This window comes from Trachypithecus francoisi, unplaced genomic scaffold (genome assembly GCF_009764315.1).
Source record: "Trachypithecus francoisi isolate TF-2019V2 unplaced genomic scaffold, Tfra_2.0 Contig00586, whole genome shotgun sequence".
Lineage (NCBI taxonomy): Eukaryota > Metazoa > Chordata > Mammalia > Primates > Cercopithecidae > Trachypithecus > Trachypithecus francoisi.
The window spans coordinates 4,198,822-4,226,073 of record NW_022680749.1 but is presented as its reverse complement, the minus strand read 5'-3'; the positions used below and the strand labels follow the sequence as shown (position 1 = coordinate 4,226,073).

The 27,252-nt window shown below is 36.7% G+C and overlaps 1 protein-coding gene across 2 annotated transcripts in view; it reads left to right on the top strand.

Moving 5' to 3' along the window:
- PRKG1 (protein kinase cGMP-dependent 1) overlaps positions 1-27,252 on the top strand; it is a 1,377,278-nt gene that overhangs the window by 519,479 nt on the left and 830,547 nt on the right. The gene's annotated exons all lie outside the window — the stretch shown is intronic.

The following is a 27,252-nucleotide window of genomic DNA, read 5'->3' as shown; positions in this document are numbered from 1 at the left end:
TTGAAGATTGAATATACTTCGGGCCTTAACAAGTGGCTTAACCTCTCTAAGTTTCAGTTTCATCATTCATGAAATGGGGATAATAAGATATATTTCACGGGCAAGGCTTACATAAGGTAATATATGTCAAATGCAGAGTGTCATTCCAGATAAAGTAGTATTCAATAAATGATGATTGTTATAATGGCTTCCTGTTCCAGGACAACCATTTTTAATTACCTCATAACTAGAAAAACAGAGATTTCTAGGGTTCCCTGAAACTTTTCTTATTTATTTATTTATTATTTATTTATTTATTTATTTTTTGAGATGAAGTTTTGCTCTTGTTGCCTAGGCTGGAGTGCAGTGGCATGATCTCAGTTCACTGCAGCCTCCGCCTCCTGGGTTCAAGCAATTCCCTGCGTCAGCCTCCCAAGTAGTTGGGACTACAGGTGCATGCCACCACGCCCGGCTAATTTTTTGTACTTTTAGTAGAGAGGGGGTTTCATTATGTTGGCCAGGCTAGTCTTGAACTCTGTCCTCAGTGATCCACATGCCTCAGCTTCCCAAAGTGCTAGGATTACAGGCATGAGCCACCACACCCAGCCCCCTGAGCCATTTCTATTTTGGTGCCTTTATGCAGAGATTTCTTTCCATTTAATGCCTTCCATGTAAAATTTCTTTTTACCCCATCTTTGACTATTATACTCACACCTACTTTTAAAAGTCCCATTCAACATCCTCCTTCTTTTTTCTAGTTCCTTTGTTATTTGTATCTCACGCTGAATAGTCGAAATTTCTTCACTAACTTGTCAGGCCTTTACAGGTGTAGACTATGCCTTAATTAACTTTTTTCCACATTTCCACATTCCAGTTTTTCACATTTCTCAGGAGACTTGTATTGAACCTGGAAATTGGAGACGATACTTAGGAAATGAAGAGTTCAATGTGTGACAGGTCTTCAAGGATGTTGACTTCTTAGAAGCTAAAATGCTGATACGAAGGCATTCCTTCAACTAAACTATGACGATTTCTTAGTGATGATATATTTGGAGTATTCATTACTATTTCATAAGGCTTTATAATACTCTTTTGCAGGGTCTCAAACAATCAGCAGGAAATATGTGCCAAAACCATGATGTTTTCATTTATACACTTAAGTTGTGACACTGCTTTTCAAGGTTTTCCTCCTTCACCTTGACAGTTAGCTAATTTAGAAAATTAATAATCTAAGCAAATTCATAAAGCTTTTTCCTGACACATGAAAATGGAGGAGTAGCTGTGAAATAATGACGTCCTAAGCTTTGTTTTTATCTGATTCTACTAGTGACTCTGAAAATATTTTTGATGCATAAAATGATAGAGTTGAAGTAAATTTTGATGGATGAGCTGAATTAACTTGCTAATGATGTAAAACCTTCACCTGGAGTAGTCTATGGCATGAAACAGGATTCACTAATATGGTTTCAACCTGCACTTGCCTTTTTGATGCCCTTTCATAGGGAAGAGTAAATTGTCAAGCCTGTGTCCCTTTACCTGAGCCCTATTAGCAGTTTCCACATAACAAAAGCGATCATTGTCTTTACTGAAGGCCATCGACTTTCTTCCCTGTCATATCAAAGAGAAATCCCACATTTATTTACTTTTTAAAAGAAATTTTATCTTTTTAAAATATTGATCTATGCATTTATGCATTTTGAGACCAGGTTATGAGACTGTCTAATTTTTGTATTTTTGATAGAGATGGTATTTCAACGTGTTGCCAAGGCTGGTCGCGAACTCCTGGGCTCAAGTGATCCACTTGCCTCAGCCTCCTAAAGTGCTGGGATTACAGACATGAGCGGTTGCACCTGGCCCCCACATTTATTGTCATTGATCATTTTTAATGTATACTCTGTTTCAATCAAAGTTTTATTGAGCACCTACTATCTCTAAGCCCCCAAATAAGACTCACCATTTAAGGTAGACTTCCTCTATTAGTTAACCCTAGAGCGCTAAGAATGTGCCCTATAAAAATGTTCCTTAAATTGACTAAACAAAAATTGCTTTTTAAATCTGAATTGTTATGCGTGTATAATTTTTGCTTTGTCCAGAAAGTCACAGTCAGCTTTATCCTTGTTAGAAACACTTGTGTTGCTGCTGTTGTTGTTCTATTAAGTACCCCCAGATTCTATCTGGCAATATTTCTTCATTCTTTTAAAGATAGAGGTAATTAGCACTGATTAGCAAAGAGATATATGTATTAATAATATTAACTAAGTAGTTGCAAAATCCAAAACATTGGATACTAGAGAAATTTGAGCTTCAGGCTGTTCCATATTGTTAAGGAATAGGGCCAAAAGTTTTTTTCAACAAATAGAAAATCTAATACAAGCCTTTTGCTCGACATTCAAAATGAAGTTGAGTTTCTTAATACTGAGGTACCTTTTTAGCCATATTAGTAAATGTCAATTGCCTTTTATTTTTATTTTTTAATAAAGAGTATGTAGTGTCCTGGTTATCCTCTTTACATTTTTGGTTAACTGTAGTTATATTAATAAATATCTGAAACAATTCATTTGGAGTTCCAATTATTGGGAAGAAACTACCTGGAATTCTTCACAGGACAAGTGATTATTAAGGTTCCTACCTTGAAGATTTTCTTGTTTTGAATAAATCTTCCGCGGAAGGTAGTTAGACAGAACTCATTTGCAGCAAGTGTCTGTGTACCTGATCTTGGAAATAATTAGATTGCTTTGTAGCGTAGTTTCACAAGCCTTACTCAGTATATGGATTCTTAAATAAACAATAAGAAAATAATATTATGAAGAATGACAGCCCACATACAAATCCCCTAGTATAATAAAAAGGGATTAAAATCATTGTTCAAGTGAGGCAATTCTTAAGCATCTACTTATGAGGCTCTACTAAACTTTTATATTGCTACTAAATATCAGAACATGTTAAATAACATTGTTTGCTTTTGTTATTTTTTGTACCTCATATAAGCTGGCAAAAAGCTTCTTTGGAAACAAAGGGGACAAGACGCTTTCTTGTCTTTGAGTAGTGATTTGAGATATGAGCTAGGTTCAGGAATTCTTATTAGAGTCTTGTTACATCTTAAATGTGCTATAATGTAGCAGCTTGCTAACAGTGGCAACTTATGTTAGAAGCCATTTACATCTATTGTTGATGTACTGCAAGATAGACTCTCCCCAGCCAAGCTTCTCTATAGGCAACAGTTCTCATTAGAACAAGAAGCCTCTTTTCATCTCTTCATTTTATAAAGATGTTAGTTACCCTCATTTATCGATCTATCCCTCAAATTTCTTGAGACCCCTCTCCAAAGTGTTTCCCTTCATCTTGTAATCATTAAGTACAGCATTATAAAATACATTATTATTATTTTTGTTTGCAATAAGAACACATAACAGAATATAGTATTGCTAACTGTAGGCACTATACTGCACAGTAGCTCTCTGAGACTTCTTCATTTTATGTAACTGAAACTTATGTCCCCTTTCACTGATACCTCTCTATCCTCCTTTCCCCCAGCCTCTGACAACTACCATTCCACTCTCTACTTCTGTGAGTTTGACAAGTTTAGATTCATCATATAAGTAGTATCTTGTAAATAAGAGAGCAGGATGAGACTTTTGGAGGTTATGGATAGGTTTATGGCATAAATGTTGGTGATGGTTTCACAATTGCATACTTACTCTAAAGTCATCAAGTTGCATATATTAGATATATACAACTTTTAGTATATAAGTCTTACCTTAATAAAGTGGCTTCTAAAATACACAAACCTTGCCAAAGGTTTGATTGGAGTATGGCATTTCCATTCTTTCTGGCTTTTGAATGGCTACATGTGAATAGCCCTCCACCTACTTTGAATAATCTCAAAACCGAAATAGCTTTTTGGAGGAAAATCTTCCATTCTCTACTATTTGAGCTTCTCATTTAAGGACTAGCAAAGCTTTGACTTTTCAAGTGAATGCTGAGTAAGGAAATGTTGAGCTTCCTTAGTATACTTTACCATCATTAACAATTTAGGGTTCATTGACTTGAAATAGTATTTTGCTTATCTCATGAAAGAATTTTACCTTCTAAATCACTTAACTCAATTCACCAGTGCTTGCTATATTGTCACTCTGTAATTTCTAATTTCTACGGTGCAGTAGTTATTTTTTCTGAAGGATATTGTCCTTCAAGAGGTGATCTGTTGTCAAATTCCAGTTAATATTCAGATTACCACAGGCTTTTTACTCTCTCTTTCACATTTGTTAAAGGGTGTCATTAGATCTTGAGAGGGTATTAAAGAGCATTTGCTAGATATAAAGAATGCCTACATCAATAATTCAACTTAGTAGTTGAAAGGGGAAAAAGCAAAATGTAGAGTTAAAAGTACATAAACTTTATAAATACTGCCAAGCCAGTAACACCTGTTCAAGACATTAAAAGAAAATCTCATAATATTGAGAATGTAAACCCTTAAAGCTTAGAAGTTCTAAGCTTCTGCATTTTGTAATTCAAAAAAAATAAGAATACATGTTCAAAATATGAATTTTAATCCGACATATTTCTGCTAGAGGAGATTATGTTAATAATTTACCAGGATATTTTGAGTTGGTATTTTTTTGAGTGAGCACTTTTGGTATTTAACATTTACTAATATATAAGCATCTTGAAAACCAGAATTGTACTTTACAAGTATGAACTCTATAAATTAAATAAATATTAAGGTAGTAATTAGTAAGCGTTAGAGACAAGATATAAAAACTCAGTAGGGAGTTGCAGTAGTGAGGTGGATGTGGCCCCCCAGAGGCCCTACCTGCTACTTGTATAATCCCTTTCCCTTGAGGATGGACTGGACCTCATGACTTGCTTCTAATTTAGAGAATACAGGAAAAGAGAAGGAAGAGCCAGATTACTGAAAATGGGCCAAACAGTTAAGAATATCTTAAGGAGTATGTCTCATCAATGGAGAAAAGCTAAGCCAAAAATACCCCGGACAACGAAGCTCGTCATTTATTGGCATATAATTTCTGAGAGCATATATCTGCCAAATAAAAGTACTGCAATTGGAAACACATTAGAAATCACTTTATGGCAATTATCATATAATCAAAAAGTGTTTGAGTGATTCTTAGATTTATTTCAGTTTCTAATGTTTGGAGACTGTAGAGAGATGATGATGAAGAAACAACTGAGGATTTCAACTATGTTAATATAGTTGTAAAAGTAGACAATCAGCTTTTAAGAAGAAATTCTACCACCATTTATAGAGTGCCTGTTTTCTACTATATATTGATAATATATAGTTCTAGGATTAAAATGAGACTACATTTTAATCAATAGAGTCAGTGGAAAAAAATCAGTCATCATCTAATTTGAATTCTGTGTAACATGTATGATAAATGCCAGATCAGCTATGGCTCACTGGGTGACTGCGAGTCCAGTCCTAAATGTATGAAATATTGACAGCAGGCTGAATGGTTTTCTAAAAATTCATTCTTATAGTTGTTATCCTTCTTTAATATATGGAAGTTGAGCTTTGCATATAACATCTTAATGTGACAATTCTCTAGATGTACTTTGGTCATTCTAGGTTTTTAAATGGACTACAAGTTCTAATTCCTAACTCATGCCCTTAAAGAGTGTTTGGGTACAAGTTCAATCAATACAACAGTAGAAAGACATTTTAATAACAGGTTCTTAGCATTGGAAGTGTGAAAACTCATTACATTTCAGGAATTAGATTTTCTTTCTAAATATAATTGGAATGGAAATATTTTATTTGGCTGGTGACAGCACTATAAACCAGCTCTGTAGTAGACTTTGACATCTATATTTACTATTAGATGATGTTTGTGCAGACTTTTTATTTGGCTTGAAATATAATCATGCCTAGATATGTTTAACTAGGATCCTAATCCTTGAATCTACTATCCAATACTAAGCAGAGTGTGAATTCTATGTGACATTAAAAATTTAAACACACACACATCACCTATACAAACTAGACAATAAAAATATTTCACTGGGAGCCCCACAGAGGGCTTTTGGTAGCTTAGATCTAGACTGGCTTTCTGCGTTAACCTTTTCTCTGGTTATCCCAGGGATTCAGGCTGCATTCTTCCTCTACTATTCATCTGTTTCAGGTTTTCTCTCTGATATGTCAAGAGTGGACTACAGTCTCTTCAGTTTCTTGTTTCCATCTCAGACAACAAGCACACAGGCCCTCTTATTCTAGAATATTTCTACTAATCACTAAAGAAAAGTGGGATATTAAAACAAAACAAAACAAAAAAAACTGCCTTGGCAGGATGTCAAGGTATTAGAGTCATTCTGCTTGATACAGAGTTAGCAACATGCATTGCAAAATTATCTGAATGTCTTTCTAGGCATTTTGCTAGGCATTGAATATACGGAGATAAGAAACAGCTAGCCTTCAAAGACCTCACCATAGAATGTAAATAACATAGCAATTATAGCACAATGTGATAAGGATACAACGGAAAAGAAGAAAATATATGCTATCACAGGAACACAGAAGGTGGGAAATGATTAATCTGTAGGCAGAAGGGATAGGCATGCCAGGTAGAGGAATTAGCATGAGCAGCAACATAGAGGCAAGAAAGAACAGAATGAATTTTGGGACTTGAAGACACCATGTTGAGCAATGAGGCACAGTGGGTAGGCATGAACTGCCAGATCACTGGTTCTCAAAATGTATTCCCCCAACTAGCAGCATCAGCATCACCTGGAAATTTATCAGAAATGCAAATTATCAGACGCCACCCAAGACTTCTGATTCAAAAAGTGTGATTTAACTAGCCCTTCGGGAACTTCTGATCCACACTAAAGTTGAAAAACCACTGTTCTGGATTATGTCACACCTGTAGACTGAAGTTCTTATTTTAAAGTCAATAGATTTTAAACAGGAAAATGACATGTGTTGGATTTGATATTTTTAAATCAAAAGAGGTGTCTGAAAGCAATGTGGAGAATAAATTAGTGCACATGTGATGAGAGGTGAGGGAATAAGATGGAGGGTAGGGAATAAAATTGGATGATGCTTAATAGACTATTGCAGTAATTCAGGTGAAAATAATAGGGCATGAACTTAAGAGTTGTGATGAATAAGGATTTGAAAAATATTCAATAGCTAGTCATTTTCAGATTATTAAGAATGTTCTATGACCTATTTACTATAGTTCAACTGAATGTGAACTCATTTATCATCACTACCCCTCTTCCTATCTTTTGGGCCTACTTTTAGTGCTGGCCACTGGAACCTTTTCTTTGAAGAACACTTAAAATGTAAGTGTTCTGGCCGGGCGCGGTGGCTCAAGCCTGTAATCCCAGCACTTTGGGAGGCCGAGACGGGCGGATCACGATGTCAGGAGATCGAGACCATCCTGGCTAACACGGTGAAACCCCGTCTCTACTAAAAAATACAAAAAACTAGCCGGGTGAGGTGGCGGGCGCCTGTAGTCCCAGCTACTCGGGAGGCTGAGGCAGGAGAATGGTGTAAACCCAGGAGGCGGAGCTTGCAGTGAGCTGAGATCCGGCCACTGCACTCCAGCCTGGGCGACAGAGCAAGACTCCGTCTCAAAAAAAAAAAAAAAAAAAAAAAGTAAGTGTTCCTCCCATATAAGTGATCAATTTCATATCTAAACAAGATGAAACAGTTGTTTAGGTTTCCGTCTCTGGTATCCAGACACAATTATATCAGAGTATTTCCTCTGGCCTTGAATCAGAATTCCCTTTACAGTCTCTGACTCATTCGAACAAAGTTACATGTATAGCAGAGAGGATTTTCCTTATGGTGTAAGCAATAATTTTATTATTGTCCTGACTAAAATAAAAACAAATAGGAAATTATTTACCAGTTCTTCTAGTGGTTCCACATTGGTGGTTCTTGCATTATAGGTAAACACTTATTTATTACATTTACTAATATGTATTTAGCACCTACTATAATGCAGCAACATAAGTGAAACTTATCTGATACATACTTTAAATATATAATACCAGATTAGGATGATGATGAAATAGGATTCAAGAGTCACTGTGTTCTCAACATCTATTGAACTCTCTTATGCATCAGTCTCTTTACTCAGTACTTTACATGCATTATTACTTAATCCTCAAAGCTCATACTATTGTTTTTTATTTCAATAAAGATTTGAGATTAAAGGAGTTAACTAGCCTGTCACTCCTAATAAGGAGCTGAGACTGTTTGAGCTTCAGAACAGTGTGACAAGAAAGCAAAGAGAAATACTGTCCATTTTTCACAGATCATTCTGAAAAAGAATTTCAAGACCATGTTAATACAGGTGCAGAGAGATATGAACTCTCACATATTCTTGGTGTGAATATAAAATGATACAGTTTTTCAGGAAAGCAACTGGGCTATATCTGTCTACTCAGAAGCATGAAAGTGTCCATATTGTTTGATTTAGAAACCTCATTTCTGGGATTTATAGGAAACTAGTCTATGGAAATAATTTCAGATGCAACAAAGAAACATGTATTCTGATGTTTTTCAGAAATACTTGAAATGGGAGAAAGGGTTTGGATAGAAAGGAACACCCCAATGTGAAAAGTGAGGCCCTACATTTGCGGCATCATGGGACTCCTTCTAGGTGATTTCATAGAACTAGGTTCTCACTTTTTTGTGTCGGGGTGCTTCTGCCTATCCAAACCCTTGAGATCCAGGAAGACTTGGATATGTAAAATAGGGTCATTAAGTCAAGGATAAATCTGATGAATCTCCTTGAATCATCAGCTTTAGTTGATGACTTGGGGCGAGGTTGATTTTATATTACACACAGATGTTGTATTAGTAGAATTAGGAAGTATATAAATGTTATGACAAAGTGATGGACTTCAAAAAACTTTCTAACCACTTTGAGATATACTACTGCCGGTCCTCCTAAAGGATTTTTCTCTCCTTTGCTGTTAAGCATGGCAGATACCTCAGATGGAAAATTTGACAGATGTGAATTTAAATGAATAAATGTTATTAATAAAACAATGACATTTCCAAGGATTAAAAAGTAGAGTTATAAAAATAATACCTATGGAAGCCACAGAGTCATCAAACCCATTTGACAGATGAAGGAACTGAGAGCCAGGGAAAATTAGTGACTTATTCAAGGCATTAAAAATGGTTCAGAGCATGACTATAACCACTACTTGGATCTCCATATACTCAGTACTTTGTTGAGCTGCCTCTAAATTCCTGAAAAACGGGTAGCATTACTAATGCTATGTTAGATTATTTTCTTAGCAAATTAGCAATATTTTTCATGTCTGTGAATGATCGAGTAATTCAACTGGGATCAGTTAGGAGGCATCAGATTAACTCCAAAAGTGAAAGCATGTTCAAGTCACATTCTCATGAAATCACATAGAATGGACCGTGGCTGAATATTTTGTTATTGTGAGGTCTTGCAATTTGGTCTTTATATACACTAAGTCTTATAGAAGTCATCCTATTTTGCTTCTTTTTCCCCTCTAAACACTTACACCTCCTTCATGAATATTGAGTGAAAGCAATGGTTTTCTTGAGGGAAGAACCACAGCTGATTCCAAACCCAGTACAAGCCTTGGCTCTGCCAATTTCAATTCAACAAATATTTCTGCCACTCTCTAATCTAGGTCAGGTCAATTTATCTCTGTCCTCGTTTTGCTCAACCATAATGTGTATGTGCTTAAAAGGGAAATTATTCATTTGAAAATCTCTATCCATCTAAATGCTGGCTCTAAGGAGTTTTGAGCTAGATAGATGAAGCCATTGGTCCAACTTGAACAAAGTTCTGCTTCTAGACGTCTCTTTGTGTTTGGAGAGGCAGATGCTAACATGTAGAATGTTTTTATAAGAATATTCTTTTTCCTTTCTTATTGAAGAAAGAACTCTTAGAAGAAATATTAATGTTATTAATACAACCAAATAATCCAACTTTTGAAAGCCAATGCTATTTGCATTAGGTGTTGAGGCTTTATGTCAACATATGACACGAATGATAATTTGCAATTGATCTAGAAAATCACCAGTGAAAGATAAGATGATTAAGTCCAAATTAGCTGATGTAATGTTCTAAGCTAATCAAGTTAATCAGAAAGCAGGCACTTTTAAACTTCCCTTTGTGCTATGTAAATACAGTCTTTTGTAATACTAATTTAATTCCTTATTTACATAAGTATGTAAATTTCTATTGGTTTTGCTCAGCTAAATTGAAAAACAGAAATATACATACAGTAAAGAAATCAAAATGAGTGAAATAAAGAGTCCTATGCCTTAGTATACTTAAACAGTTAGCATAATTGAATGGTTTTCTCGAGACACTTGAACTTACAGGAATTAAATGGAAACTATAGGTATTTCAGAGTTATTTTAGGATGGCATGAAAGTTGAATAAATTTTGAATAAAAATTTGAATGAATGTGCCATGATTATTATAAGTGACAAGTGTTAGACTGCACATCAAGTAGATAAAAGATGATTAGATCTTTTAATTATCTCAAAATGTGGGAAATTCATTAAAATTGATTGTATATAAACTTCCTTGAACCAGTCTTTAGTCTATTTCTCTTAAATTACCTATTATATCTTCATTTCTCCCTAAGAAATAGCCCCCATTTCCATTTACCTAGTAGTAGAAGACTTTAACCAGGTTATATCATATTAATTGATGAGAACAGAGCTTGAGCATTAATTATAGGTCATTACCCTGATCTTATTCCTATTACCACTCCCCTTGAATATTTAGACAAATCATTTAATTGCTGTTTTTAAATTTTACTCCAAAAAAGGATTAGCAATTTTTTTACTCATTTCCAAAATACAAAAAATATGCAGAAAAATTTTGCTTTGTCAAACATGGATTTTGACCAATTTCCAAATTCCAAGTGTTGTCTTTTTTTAAGGCGATAATTTTAAAATTTGTTGTAATTAGTGGATGGTTTGTAATTGCCTTTTGGGACCTCCTTAAACTAAGTCATCACTATTATCATAATAATGTGTGACAAAACAATTATACTGCATATGATGACATTTTTTCCATTTGTATCACCAGAAAATATTTTTTAGCTATTGACTGAATTTTTTTAGCTGTTGACTAAATAGACACAACATAATATTACTTAATCTGCTGCTCTGCTTTGAGAGAATAAATGAATCAAGATTCTTTGCTTAGATTGGTAGTGGTTCCACTGACAATTGTAGGAAATGCAATGGAATTTTAGTGGAGGAAAAAATTGAATTTGTTTGTCAGTATGTCAAGTTTCAGCTGCTCTTGAATTTTATGAGTAGTTGCCATTAGTTCAGAATTATCATATGACCTTTGTTGCAAATTTTATTTTGTTTTGTTTTGGTTTTGGGGAGATCACCTAATATTAACTGAGTAAATGAATAAACAGCATGATGTACTTACTCTTGATCAATATTCTTTAACTGAACTGTGTTTTGAATTAACCTTTTAAAAGTACTTAGTTGAACTTTTATTATGGGAGTATACAAGTGAAAGGTAAGCAGAAAGAGCTGGTGAAACAAAAATTCTTAAATTAGATAATATGTAGCTTACCAAATCATTTCTTTTTGGCCTGCAATTGTAAGGCCTTGGACACGCCCCTTATTGAGTGAGTTATGTGAAACCCAAGCTTTATTTTCTTGTACTTTGTATGAAAAAATAATAGTTATTTTTCCCCTTTATAAATACAAATTTTACTTTTTGTAGTTTATATTAAAATAGTTATTTTTTCTGCTCTCTAACCATAAAATGATTTACATTATTTAATGTTGTAACATTAATAGGCAGTCAAATTATTTATGACCCTGAAATGCTCCCTCTGATTTAAAATGCCCATCTCCAGTTCTCCCTGTTCTCAAATTTGTAGCCATTCTTAACTGCTCTTGTCGCTTCCTCCAAAACTTTGTCTTTTAATTTCCATTCAGAGCCTGCACCCATCTCCTCCAAATCTAGAGCTACTCTTAAAGCAGAGGATTGTACTTGTACAAAATAACTCAGCTGATGTGATCAAAGGAACCCAGAGGACTTCAGAAGGACTAAAATTAGATAAAATTCTATTTCTTTTGGTTATTGCTACTTCATCCCGTAAGGATGCAGTGATAGCAAGGTTGGCAAAATAACTTTGAACAGGCAGCCACTACTATTTCAAAGATAAAGAATGAAGTTATTGCTTTTGGCAATAAAAGGGCCCATCACCTCCTAAGGCAATAGGCATGAAGAGCAAAGAAATCCTCTAGGTATTAAAATAAATGCTTCCTCCAATAACTCCCTATTTACATACACATATTATAATAATTTTTGATTCTGGGGAAAAAAGTAAAAGTTGAAGGTAAAGAAATAACTTTCTGCTTGCTTTTCTGCTGCAGGATCTGGATGAGTTTCTATACTATGAACCAGTCTTCCTGGGCAAAATTTAGGAGGCATGTCTCAAAGCCACAAGATTCAAAATCAGAGCCTTCACCCTGCCTAAGACCATGATGAACAGTCATTTCTTATTTGTGCCCTGTTTTACCTACTAGAATTCAAATTCTATTAGAGAATATATCATCATTTGCTCAATAAATAGTTAAATGAATGGCCTATTGTTAGAAAACTAAGGATTCCTTCCAAGAGTTTGAAATAAACCTCAGGAGAGCTAGCTCAGAATTACAGGGACTGTAGATTTCAGGTTCTTAGGCATGGCCAAGCAACTTTGAATCAAATAGGAATGGACACCTGTTCATACTGTAAGCTATTTTTTCTATTTAAAATTGTCTTACCTGTGCTTATACATTGATTGATTTTTTAATTTATTGTTTGTTATTCTCTTTTTAGAGTTGGGGTCTTGCTCTGCCTCCCGGGTTGGAGTGCACTGGCAGAATCATAGCTCGCTGCACCCTTGAACTGGGCTCAAGCGATCCTTCCACCCCACTCTCTCAGGTCACTGGGATTACAAACCTGAGGCACAGCACTCAACTCTATTGCTTTGATTTAGTCTTAGAGAAACACAGAAAAATTAGAATGATTTCAAATCCATTGTTCTATTTTCTCTTGAAAGGACATATTTTTCTGCACAGTGTCTTCTAAATAGTTGATAATGCAAAAGAAAAAAGAACTCATTTAAAAAACATGGGTGACTATTGCCAGTATCTGTTAATTACTGGTAAAATTGCTTTTCAACGGAGAAAACTGAAAGTAGTATAAATGATAGTAGGGGAGTTATAGGAAAACTTAACGTAGATGTGAAATGCGTCTGTTTGCCTCTCACTGCTATGGTGGAAATGGAGATGCAGAGAACTGTAATTAACAGTCCAGAACAAATGGAGATAGCAAACATTGCCAGGTAGGCAAAAAATGGTAATTGCAAACTATAACTTACTCACTAGTTAATTGGAATAAGAACCTACATTTGAATCATCTTGCATGATTTAGTTCTAGTTTAATGTGTTTGCTTTGTGAAGTCTAAAACCAGGATAGTTTCAGTAGACTTCAAAACAATGTGTGCTCTCAGTGTTTTTATATTAATGGTATTTGTGACTTTGAAAATTTATAGATTTTAGATTTATCCTGTTCATTTTATTATGCTATTTGTAATTAGTTATTTATCTAGAAGAATAAGCATATTATGGGTTGCTATTATTCTTGAAAAATCAGGCAAAATGATGCATTTTGTTAACCCTAGATCACTTTGCAAATGTATTGCCCATTTTTGCTAAAAGTCAGGGTCTTTCAGGGGGGAAGATGAAGATTTTGATGGAGAAAATTGTTTTTGTTAGTTTTACCAATTAAAAATTGTGTCCAAGTCCATGGGATGTACAAATGTGATATCTGAATCTTTTTTTATTTTTTTATTTTTTATTTTTTTTGAGACAGAGTCTTGCTCTGTCACCCAGGCTGGAGTACAGTGGCACGATCTTGAGTCACTGCAACCTCTGCCTCATCAAGCAATTCTCCTGCCTCAGCCTCCTGAGTGACTGGGACTCCAGGCAAGCACCACCATACCTAGCTAATTTTTTTTGTATTTTTAGTAGAGACCAATTTCACCATGTTGGCCAGGATGGTCTTAAACTCCTGGCCTCAAGTGATCTGCCCACTTCGACCTCCAGAAGTGTTGGGATTGCAGGCGTGAGCCACCGCACCCGGCCCTGAATCTTTCACAGTGACTTTGAACTTGAATATTAGTATTAGAATGATTTTTTCCTATAGCCTCATTTCAGATTTGGATTAATAAGGAAAAATATCATTCCATATAGAGCAAGAACTTCAAGGAAACCAGGTGTTATCACCTGGTTTATGAAAATAAGTGGATGTGTCTCAAGTAATATTTGAAAATTGAAAATAGACTAATTTATATTTCTATTACCTTAGTTCCCAGAAGGGATATCACATTGACTAAGATATCAAATGCTTGTCACTGATTCTCACAAATATGCATTGCTTTTAAGAAACTTAACACATTACTGCAAGAGTTTGGCAATGTTGTAAATGTGTCCTCAGTAAGGAGGTAAATGTATATTCAGCTGAGTTAAGAGAGCATACTTCGGCCAACATGAATTATGTAAGAAAAGTAATAGCTTTGTCTTAAAAGTGATGTAGGTATGATTGAGGGGATAGTTGTTATTTTGTCTACCCAGTGCAGAAGCCATATGGCCAATTTGATTAAATCTTAAAAATAAAGTAATAGAGCACACAAGTTTTAAGCTGTTTTGTATAAATCAATGCTTGATATATTTTCAAAGTAGATGTTAAGTACCTTAGATATTTTTAACCAATATATTTAAGTGTATACTGTAGAGTATCCAGTAAGCTCTGGTACATTACTCTTTGTTTGCTTATTTGTTTCATATTTGAAATGCACTGGTACAAAATTCAAGAATGAAGTGATATTCTGCTCTTAGGATTGGTAATGCCATCTTATGTAAAGTTACTCTGCCTTGTCAGAATTTCATCTTATGACTGACTCAATGGAAGTGTTTATTGTGTGGAAGAATAGAGAGATTCATTTTAGTTTATAGGTGTTACCTTGCACAATTAGAGGCAAATATCTGATTTACTTAGGAACTAAATCAGTGACATTTTGGGATGATGTGTTATTGGGTTGCAGACAGAAGAGTTCTGAATTGGACTGTGAAACATATCAGCATGGGTTAATCTACAGAAGTTTGTAACCAGCTCTACAGAGAATGAAAGGCCTTCAGCCTCACTTTCAAGTAGAGAATTATAGAATCACCCTTGGGCCCTGTTCTGTTAATGGAAATGTTCACAGATCCAGCTGTCCCTTGGCAAAATTGAAAAGTAGATAACATTTAATGCCCTTTACTTCAAAGGGTATGACTTCTTTTCCCAAGGTGCTCACTGAGTCAATGTTGATCAGAAACACCTCAGTGTTCAGACCATTACTGATGGCCATCTTCATCCAAATGGTCTATTTTCTCAGGCCTTTGTTATCTATAAGTGTTGTAATTAGTAATAACACTCATAATTATAAATAATATTTTTGAGTGCTGTGTGTTTTGGATTAGTAAAACCCTGTTAAATTCTCACTGGTTCCCAGTTCTAGAATCACTTTGAAGCTATATTCTGAGTTGACTTGTCATAACAAATTAATAGATGCAATCTAATCATTCTATGTACCTTCTAAAAGTAAGAATTTTTGAAATGAAATGTAACTTAATATGTCCTTCATTCTCAACTGATTCCTGTTTATTTTAGCAAAATGACTTCAATAATAAGTTAAGTGGGTCTGTTGTCTGTTATCAGAAAGAGTCATTTGCTTGTATTTGAAAACATGTACTTATGGAAAGATCATTTGAATGAGAGATCTAAGTTTTAGACCCACATACAGTACTAGCTAGTTGTGATAACTACATTAAGTCAATTTACCTTTCTGAACTTTAGTTTCATTATTGGAGTGAAATAAAGGGTTTTCTTTGATCATCGGTTTTCTTAAATTTACAACTAATTCTTACCTTATGACTTTAGTTGACTTAACATAGTTATCTTTCCTCTTTAGATTTTCTTTCTTAACAGCCTTTGGATACTCAGTAGTTTTCCCATGAATCATCCATTCAATCATTTGATAAACACTAACTGAACACCTACTATGTTTCAAACACTGCATGAGATGCTAAGGTCACAACAGTGGAAAAAAATAAGTGGCCCTTCTGCAGCTTGTAGTCTAGCAGGAGAAAAAAAGATTAATGAAAAAAATCAGACTATTTAATGTGAAATTACAAATGTGATGCATTCTGCAATTAGAGAACAATGTGGTCACATGATAATGTATACTGACAAATTTTCAAAAAATAAAGGTAATTGCTAAGGAAAGTGTTAACCAGTGATGTGTCTGATGGATGTTGATATTTCTGACAAAGAGCAAGTAAGAGCAAGGTGTGCAAATAGATTAGAGATCAGGTAGGAGTCCTGTAAAGTATCTGTTTTATGATCCTGTCTTTTCTCTGCAGAAATGTTGATTGAGTGTTTGGGACAAAATCTAACTCTCATGGGACTTATAATTTAGAGGAGCAACCTAATTAACCCAAATCTGGTTATCCGTGGCTTTCTGTGAGCTCTTTCACTTACATTTAGAAGAATAGTATGGGAGGAAAATCCACAAATTCTAGGCATGGGTGCATCTCGATGTGTTTGTGTGTAGAGATTCTTTCTGGTGCTATATTAGTAGATGTATTAGTAAATGGCTACCAGTCCTTACCTCTCAAGTCTGATTCTGCTCAGCATAGGTAAGCCTTTTTCTGAACCTCAAGGAGTGCTTTAAGCAGTGGGATGCTAGGAGTTTCTTGTTCATGGGACAGTGCTAATCAGTTTAACAAATATTTGGAGAACCTGTTCGGTGTCAAGCACTGTGCTGGCAATAAAGGCTATGTAGATGATTAAGGATATATGAAGTTCATAATTTAGTAACTTCCTAATTTAATAAGCTCAAAGTCTAATGATTTAGCAACTTCCATTATTTCCTTGTATGTGGAATTTGAGAATATACAGAAATAATTAGTCTTGGCTTTTAGAAATAATCACAGACAAACAACATGGAGTAGTTATTTATAAAATAACATTTAATTTCAAATGGAATAATCTAGCTATGTTTACATTTCTCAAGAAAAATAGAATTGTTCCCTTAGAAGTTTTAAAAGCAGGCACTATCTGTCGAAGTTTTACCACGGCTGAAATTTTTAACATTGAATTTGGCACTTTAAATTGGTGTAACTATGGGAGGTAATTCACATGTGTAATTAGCTAGACTTAGTCATTCCACAATGTATTGATACTTAGAAATATCATGTTGTACATATAATTTTCTCTGTCAATTATGATGAGTGAAGGAATAAGTGAATAAGTAGATAAATGGTGTCTATAAACCCTGAGTAAACAACATATGTAAGTGAAGCAAAAGCTAGTAATTTTTTTTGTCCCTAGAAGTTTTGGTTGAATGATTAAATCTCTTAAGTGGGTGAGGAAGTGCACTAAATCCAAATGCACTGAGGTTGACTTGGGTCTCCGTTCTCTGAATACTCTTCCTCTACATTACAGCAGTAGATGGTTCTCTTATCTAATACTCTTTCTCCATGTTTTCTCCCTACCCTTCTTTTGCTACCATTCCTAAATCTATTTACCCTTACTCTGTCAAAACAAAAAACAAAAAACAAAAAAAAAACCTGGCACATATACATAAGGAAAACATCTTCTTGCTCCCAATAGAGTAGACCTGACCTGTTTTAGAGGAAACTAGTCATGACTCTGTTCTGTCAAGCTCTGACATAAGAGGTAAAGTGAGCAGAATGTTAAGTTATCATATTAAAACAACAGTTTTGCATACTTTTTCGGGTAAGGAGGCTTTGGTTCCTATAAGACAAACCAAAGATACATAATTTAAGAACACACTATGAGATTCCTCTGGGAGTTGGGACAAGAGCTCTGAGTACATGAAGAAGGGGTCAGTGCTGTGGTCAAAGATCTTGGCCATCTAGAAGAGACAGCTGTGCAACTCTATGAGTGTAGAAGAGAACTATAGGCATAGCCAATACTTGGCATTACCATAGGATCTGTCAGGATTAACTGGAAGACACTCTCAAAGCCTTCCAGTAAAATAACCAAAACATCAGGAAGAAAATAAGTGTAAGAAAGATATTGATGAGAGGCACTCAGAGAAGGGAAAGATATTTTGCATATTATAATTGAGTTTTAAATCATCTAGTGGAATTATCCCTTAAGAGGAAATTTTATATCATGTAATTTTATCTAATTATCTCCTTAAATATTGGGACCAAATTCACTTATCCACAACCTCTAATGTTCATTTTAAGTGTGAAAATAGGCAACAAAAAAGTAAGCATATGAGTACAAACTGAACAATTTCCCCCTAATATTTTGGTAGTATATACCACTGTGGGCCAAGTGTGGTGGCTCAGGCCTGTAATCCCAGCACTTTGGAGGCTGATGAAAGAGGATCGCTTGCAGCCAGGAGTTCAAGATCAGTGTAGGCAACATAAAGAAATCCCGTCTCTACAAAAAATTTAAAACTAAAAAATTTTAAAACAATGAAACATTAGTTGGACATGTTGATATGTGCTTGTAGTCCAGTTACTCAGAGACTGAGGCAGGAGAATCACTTGAACCCAGGAAGTCGAGGCTGCAGTGAGCCATGATCGTGCCACCACATTCCAGCCCAGGTGACAGAATGAGAATCTGTCTCTAAAATAAAAAGAAAAGAAAACAACAACAACAACAACCAACAAACAAAAACAAAATCTTGGGCACATGGAAGATCTCTCTTTCCTTCTCATTATATTCCTGCTCAAATATTATGTTACGGATTCAATATTTATTATTTTTATTGTTCATTCAAGTGATTTTATTGTTCTAAGATCAGATGTATCCAAGTTTATTCTTTCTTCAGCATTCACTTTTTCTTGACTTCATGTCAGAAATTAAATACATCTGCTTTCCTAGTAGCAGAGAGGATTTGAATGAAGATCGACATTTCTGGCTGTCCTTTCTGAATAATATTTCCACTTGAGCGTGGCAGTTTAACAATATTTCCAATAAATAGTGTCATAGAATACTTCGTTTACTGTTTAATGCCACTGTTGTAAAATCTCCTGCAACCACCTTTCTCCATATATGGTCTTCACTGGATCATATTTAGAATTTGTGATCACTCTGATTGAAAGTTAGTGTGCAGAAAATCTTGAGCTATTCAATAAATACAGTTTAGTTACCAAAAACTTAGGTTCAGATATCAGACATTAGATTCTAGTCCCAGTTTCTACCAATATCCAGGCTTGCTTAGAGCTTTTCGCACACTGCATAAATCTTACATTGGGACTGATAGTATTATATAGAGCCTGGTTATCTTTCAAGTGATCCCCACCCTATCTCCCTGGGGGAAATCTCTGCCTTTATTCTGTTGTTCTGCCTACCACAATCCCCTTTCTCTGTTTTGATTCAGCATTTCTCCCTTTACATTCGCTCACTTCATGTGGTCCTGGAGGAGCTATCATTTAAGGTGTTGCCATCCCCAAAGGGTAGGCACAGGACTCAAGCTTGGCCACTTGGATTCTCTTACTCCTCAATTTGAATCTTAAAATGACACACAAGGGGGGGGCGGAGCAAGATGGCCGAACAGGAACAGCTCCAGTCTCCAACTCCCAGCGCGAGCGACACAGAAGACCGGTGATTTCTGCATTTTCAACTGAGGTACTGGGGTCATCTCTCTAGGGAGTGCCGGACAATCGGTGCGGGTCAGCTGCTGCAGCCTGACCAGCGTGAGCTGAAGCAGGGCGAGGCATCGCCTCACCTGGAAGCGCAAGGGGGAAGGAAATCCCTTTTCCTAGCCAGGGGAACTGAGACACACAACACCTGGAAAATCGGGTAACTCCCACCCCAATACTGCGCTTTAAGGAAACAGGCACACCAGGAGAATATATCCCACACCTGGCCGGGAGGGTCCCACGCCCACGGAGCCTCCCTCACTGCTAACACAGCCGTCTGTGGCGATCTATCCGCAAGGCAGCAGCGAGGCTGGGGGAGGGGCGCCCGCCATTGCTGAGGCTTAAGTAGGTAAACAAAGCCGCTGGGAAGCTCGAACTGGGTGGAGCTCACAGCAGCTCAAGGAAGCCTGCCTGTCTCTGTAGACTCTACCGCTGCGGACAGCGCACAGCTGCAGTCCATTAGGGGAAAGAGCGGGGCCGCTGCAGACCCGAACGACTCTGTCTGACAGCTTTGGGGAGAGCCGTGGATCTCCTAACGCGGAGGTTGAGATCTGAGAACGGACAGACTGCCTGCTCAGGTGGGTCCCTGACCCCTGAGTAGCCTAGCTGGGAGACATCCCCCACTAGGGGCAGTCTGATACCCCACACCTCACAGGGTGGCGTCACCCCTGAGAGGAAACTTCCAAAGAAAGAATCAGACAGGTACACTCGCTGTTCAGCAATATTCTATCTTCGGCAACCTCTGCTGTTGATACCCAGGCAAACAGGGTCTGGAGTGGACCTCAAGCAATCTCTAACAGACCAACAGACAGTCCTTCTGACTGTCAGACGGAAAACTATCAAACAGGAAGGACACCTATACCAAAACCCCATCAGTACGTCACCATCATCAAAGTCCAGAGACAGATAAAACCACAAAGATGGGGAAGAAGCAGGGCAGAAAAGCTGGAAATTCAAAAAATAAGAGCGCATCTCCCCCTGCAAAGGAGCGCAGCCCATCGCCAGCAACGGATCAAAGCTGGTCAGAGAATGACTTTGACAAGATGAGAGAAGAAGGCTTCAGTCCATCAAACCTCTCAGAGCTAAAGGAGGAATTACGTACCCAGCGCAAAGAAACTAAAAATCTTGAAAAAAAAGTGGAAGAATTGACAGCTAGACTAATTAATGCAGAGAAGATCATAAACGAAATGACAGAGATGAAAACCATGACACGAGAAATACGTGACAAATGCACAAGCTTCGGTAACCGACTCGATCAACTGGAGAAAGAGTATCAGCGATTGAGGATCAAATGAATGAAATGAAGCGAGAAGAGAAACCAAAAGAAAAAAGAAGAAAAAGAAATGAACAAAGCCTGCAAGAAGTATGGGATTATGTAAAAAGACCAAATCTACGTCTGATTGGGGTGCCTGAAAGTGAGGGGGAAAATGGAACCAAGTTGGAAAACACTCTTCAGGATATCATCCAGGAGAACTTCCCCAACCTAGTAGGGCAGGCCAACATTCAAATTCAGGAAATACAGAGAACGCCACAAAGATACTCCTCCAGAAGAGCAACTCCAAGACACATAATTGCCAGATTCACCAAAGTTGAAATGAAGGAAAAAATCTTAAGGGCAGCCAGAGAGAAAGGTCGGGTTACCCACAAAGGGAAGCCCATCAGAATAACAGCAGACCTCTCGGCAGAAACTCTACAAGCCAGAAGAGAGTGGGGGCCAATATTCAACATTCTTAAAGAAAAGAATTTTAAACCCAGAATTTCATATCCAGCCAAACTAAGCTTCATCAGTGAAGGAGAAATAAAATCCTTTACAGATAAGCAAATGCTTAGAGATTTTGTCACCACCAGGCCTGCCTTACAAGAGACCTGAAGGAAGCCCTAAACATGGAAAGGAACAACCGGTACCAGCCATTGCAAAAACATGCCAAAATGTAAAGACCATCGAGGCTAGGAAGAAACTGCATCAACTAACGAGCAAAATAACCAGTTAATATCATAATGACAGGATCAAGTTCACACATAACAATATTAACCTTAAATGTCAATGGACTAAATGCTCCAATTAAAAGACACAGACTGGCAAACTGGATAAAGAGTCAACACCCATCAGTCTGCTGTATTCAGGAGACCCATCTCACATGCAGAGACATACATAGGCTCAAAATAAAGGGATGGAGGAAGATCTACCAAGCAAATGGAGAACAAAAAAAAGCAGGGGTTGCAATCCTAGTCTCTGATAAAACAGACTTTAAACCATCAAAGATCAAAAGAGACAAAGAAGGCCATTACATAATGGTAAAGGGATCAATTCAACAGGAAGAGCTAACTCTCCTAAATATATATGCACCCAATACAGGAGCACCCAGATTCATAAAGCAAGTCCTTAGAGACCTACAAAGAGACTTAGACTCCCATACAATAATAATGGGAGACTTCAACACTCCACTGTCAACATTAGACAGATCAACAGACAGAAAGTTAACAAGGATATCCAGGAATTGAACTCATCTCTGCACCAAGCGGACCTAATAGACATCTATAGAACTCTCCACCCCAAATCAACAGAATATACATTCTTCTCAGCACCACATCGCACTTATTCCAAAATTGACCACATAATTGGAAGTAAAGCACTCCTCAGCAAATGTACAAGAACTGAAATTATAACAAACTGTCTCTCAGACCACAGTGCAATCAAACTGGAACTCAGGACTAAGAAACTCAATCAAAACCGCTCAACTACATGGAAACTGAACAACCTGCTCCTGAATGACTACTGGGTACATAACGAAATGAAAGCAGAAATAAAGATGTTCTTTGAAACCAATGAGAACAAAGATACAACATACCAGAATCTCTGGGACACATTTAAAGCAGTGTGTAGAGGGAAATTTATAGCACTAAATGCCCACAAGAGAAAGCAGGAGAGATCTAAAATTGACACTCTAACATCACAATTAAAAGAACTAGAGAGGCAAGAGCAAACACATTCAAAAGCTAGCAGAAGGCAAGAAATAACTAAGATCAGAGCAGAACTGAAGGAGATAGAGACACAAAAAACCCTCCAAAAAATCAATGAATCCAGGAGTTGGTTTTTTGAAAAGATCAACAAAATTGACAGACCGCTAGCTAGACTAATAAAGAAGAAAAGAGAGAAGAATCAAATAGACGCAATAAAAAATGATAAAGGGGATATCACCACCGACCCCACAGAAATACAAACAACCATCAGAGAATACTATAAATGCCTCTACGCAAATCAACTAGAAAATCTAGAAGAAATGGATAATTTCCTGGACACTTACACTCTTCCAAGACTAAACCAGGAAGAAGTTGAATCCCTGAATAGACCAATAGCAGGCTCTGAAATTGAGGCAACAATTAATAGCCTACCCACCAAAAAAAGTCCAGGACCAGATGGATTCACAGCTGAATTCTACCAGAGGTACAAGGAGGAGCTGGTACCATTCCTTCTGAAACTATTTCAATCAATAGAAAAAGAGGGAATCCTCCCTAACTCTTTTTATGAGGCCAACATCATCCTGATACCAAAGCCTGGCAGAGACACAACAAAAAAAGAGAATTTTAGACCAATATCCCTGATGAACATCGATGCAAAAATCCTCAATAAAATACTGGCAAACCGGATTCAGCAGCACATCAAAAAGCTTATCCACCATGATCAAGTGGGCTTCATCCCTGGGATGCAAGGCTGGTTCAACATTCGCAAATCAATAAACGTAATCCAGCATATAAACAGAACCAAAGACAAGAACCACATAATTATCTCAATAGATGCAGAAAAGGCTTTTGACAAAATTCAACAGCCCTTTATGCTAAAAACGCTCAATAAATTTGGTATTGATGGAACGTACCTCAAAATAATAAGAGCTATTTATGACAAACCACAGCTAATATCATACTGAATGGGCAAAAACTGGAAAAATTCCCTTTGAAAACTGGCACAAGACAGGGATGCCCTCTCTCACCACTCCTATTCAACATAGTGTTGGAAGTTCTGGCTAGGGCAATCAGGCAAGAGAAAGAAATCAAGGGTATCCAGTTAGGAAAAGAAGAAGTCAAATTGTCCCTGTTTGCAGATGACATGATTGTATATTTAGAAAACCCCATCGTCTCAGCCCAAAATCTCCTTAAGCTGATAAGCAACTTCAGCAAAGTCTCAGGATACAAAATTAATGTGCAAAAATCACAAGCATTCTTATACACCAGTAACAGACAAGCAGAGAGCCAAATCAGGAATGAACTTCCATTCACAATTGCTTCAAAGAGAATAAAATACCTAGGAATCCAGCTTACAAGGGATGTAAAGGACCTCTTCAAGGAGAACTACAAACCACTGCTCAGTGAAATCAAAGAGGACACAAACAAATGGAAGAACATACCATGCTCATGGATAGGAAGAATCAATATCGTGAAAATGGCCATACTGCCCAAGGTTATTTATAGATTTAATGCCATCCCCATCAAGCTACCAATGACTTTCTTCACAGAATTGGAAAAAACTGCTTTAAAGTTCATATGGAACCAAAAAAGAGCCCGCATTGCCAAGACAATCCTAAGTCAAAAGGACAAAGCTGGAGGCGTCACGCTACCTGACTTCAAACTATACTACAAGGCTACAGTAACCAAAACAGCATGGTACTGGTACCAAAACAGAGATATAGACCAATGGAACAGAACAGAGTCCTCAGAAATAATACCACACATCTACAGCCATCTGATCTTTGACAAACCTGAGAGAAACAAGAAATGGGGAAAGGATTCCCTATTTAATAAATGGTGCTGGGAAAATTGGCTAGCCATAAGTAGAAAGCTGAAACTGGATCCTTTCCTTACCCCTTATACGAAAATTAATTCAAGATGGATTAGAGACTTAAATGTTAGACCTAATACCATAAAAACCCTAGAAGAAAATCTAGGTAGTACCATTCAGGACATAGGCATGGGCAAGGACTTCATGTCTAAAACACCAAAAGCAACGGCAGCAAAAGCAAAAATTGACACATGGGATCTAATTAAACTAAAGAGCTTTTGCACAGCTAAAGAAACTACCATCAGAGTGAACAGGCAACCTACAGAATGGGAAAAAATTTTTGCAACCTACTCATCTGACAAAGGGCTAATATCCAGAATCTACAAAGAACTCAAACAAATATACAAGAAAAAAACAAACAACCCCATCAAAAAGTGGGGAAAGGATATGAACAGACATTTCTCAAAAGAAGACATCCATACAGCCAACAGACACATGAAAAAATGCTCGTCATCACTCGCCATCAGAGAAATGCAAATCAAAACTACAATGAGATACCATCTCACACCAGTTAGAATGGCAATCATTAAGAAGTCAGGAAACAACAGGTGTTGGAGAGGATGTGGAGAAATAGGAACACTTTTACACTGTTGGTGGGATTGTAAACTAGTTCAACCATTATGGAAAACAGTATGGCGTTTCCTCAAGGATCTAGAACTAGATGTACCATATGACCCAGCCATCCCACTACTGGGTATATACCCAAAGGATTATAAATTACTCTACTACAAAGACACATGCACACGTATGTTTATTGCGGCACTATTCACAATAGCAAAGACTTGGAATCAACCCAAATGTCCATCTGTGACAGACTGGATTAAGAAAATGTGGCACATATACACCATGGAATACTATGCAGCCATAAAAAAGGATGAGTTTGCGTCCTTTGTAGGGACATGGATGCAGCTGGAAACCATCATTCTTAGCAAACTATCACAAGAAGAGAAAACCAAACACCGCATGTTCTCACTCATAGGTGGGAACTGAACAATGAGATCACTTGGACTCGGGAAGGGGAACATCACACACTGGGGCCTATCATGGGGAGGGGGGAGGAGGGAGGGATTGCACTGGGGAGTTATACATGATATAAACGTCATGCACATGTACCCTAGAACTTAAAGTATAATAAAAAAAATTAATTAATTAAAAAAAAAATGACACACAAGGATGAAAACAATTGGAGCTGCATTTTTCTTTAAAGCAATTGTCCATTGGTTTATTAGGTTGATGCAAAAGTGATTATGTTTTTTGCCATTATTATTTTAATGGCAAAAAAGAGGACCTAGGGAAGTTCTGAGTGCTACATATCATATTAGGTTGGTTCAAAATTAATTGTACCAACCTAAGAAAATATTTAGCACTCAGAGCTTCCCTGGTTCCTGTCTTTATGTGGCCATATTGTTCAGTTTTCCTGTGATTCTGAATCACACAATATCTTTCCAACAAATCTCTTATTTTGCTTAATATGCAATCATATTCAAGTTTGCCTAAATTTCTGTTGTTTATAACCAAAGGATTATAGCAGTATTGGGGGCCCACTAGACTGGAATTATTTCTCATCTTTAAAATAGGTTGATTGTTTTGTTTGGTGAAGGAAACAACCAGATAAATTATATTTTTGAGATCTCTGAATCTGAGTTTGCAGTAAAAGTGCTTGGACTGAATCTGGATCATAATTTTGAAGTTCAGAGAGAAGGAGGTTTCTGCGGGTATCTGCTGGATACTCCTCATCTTGGGTAGGCTATACAACCTGCTGGATGGATTCCTGTAGAACATCTTCCACTGTAGCTGGCGTGTGTCTTGTCTAATGGGAGTGCTATGCTGACATCCAAGCTCTCTCCATCTGTGCTTCTCCATGAATCTCTGCTTTGTTTATTTCTATTGTACCAGCCATGTTTGTGCTGGCTTCTTGTCCATTTTCCAATTTAGTGAAATTTTCAGGATAGCTTACATAGTGTTTGTTATTTGATAAAGGGGCTTGACATTCCTTCAGACCTGATGTATTATTAACACTTTGGCAAAACTCCCTTTCTTTATTCAAGAGGGCAGAACAGAGTACTCTTTATGTGGAAGCAAATTCAGCCAACTTTAGTTTCTTTCTTTTGTCAGTTTTGGCTCTTCTCAAGCATCTATACAAAATTATATATTGATCAAATATGGGCACAGATGTTCTTTTACTGTACAGCAAAACTGCTCATCATGAATAAGAAGGTATCTGTGGGTAGGTTGTATAGGTCCATGAATTCTTTGTGATTTCACGTAGCATTTGATGTGGTATATACTTTTATAAAAAGAGTCAGATATTAAAAGATTTTCAATGTTTAATAAATAAAAACAAATTAAAACCACAAATAACCTAAAAAAATTACTTACAAGCATGACTTTTCTATTAGGCTATGGAATATTTAATGTCTGAATCCATACTAAAAATGAATGAATCTCTATCCAGGCCTGAAGTCATTCCAAATTTGTTAGAATAGAAGTGAGCAACCATATTATGAGGGATAACATGCTGGATCTCTGTTATGCCGCCAATTTAAATACATGCCAGGGAAGTGTAAAAAAGTTTCCTGGGGCACTCAAAATAATCCTATCCCTGGTGCAGTCCCATCAAGTGCCTTTGGAGACATTGGAGCATAGATTCTTGTGCTCAGTTTCATCAAGTGCCAGCTCCGAGGAACACAAATTGCTATCTGAACACATC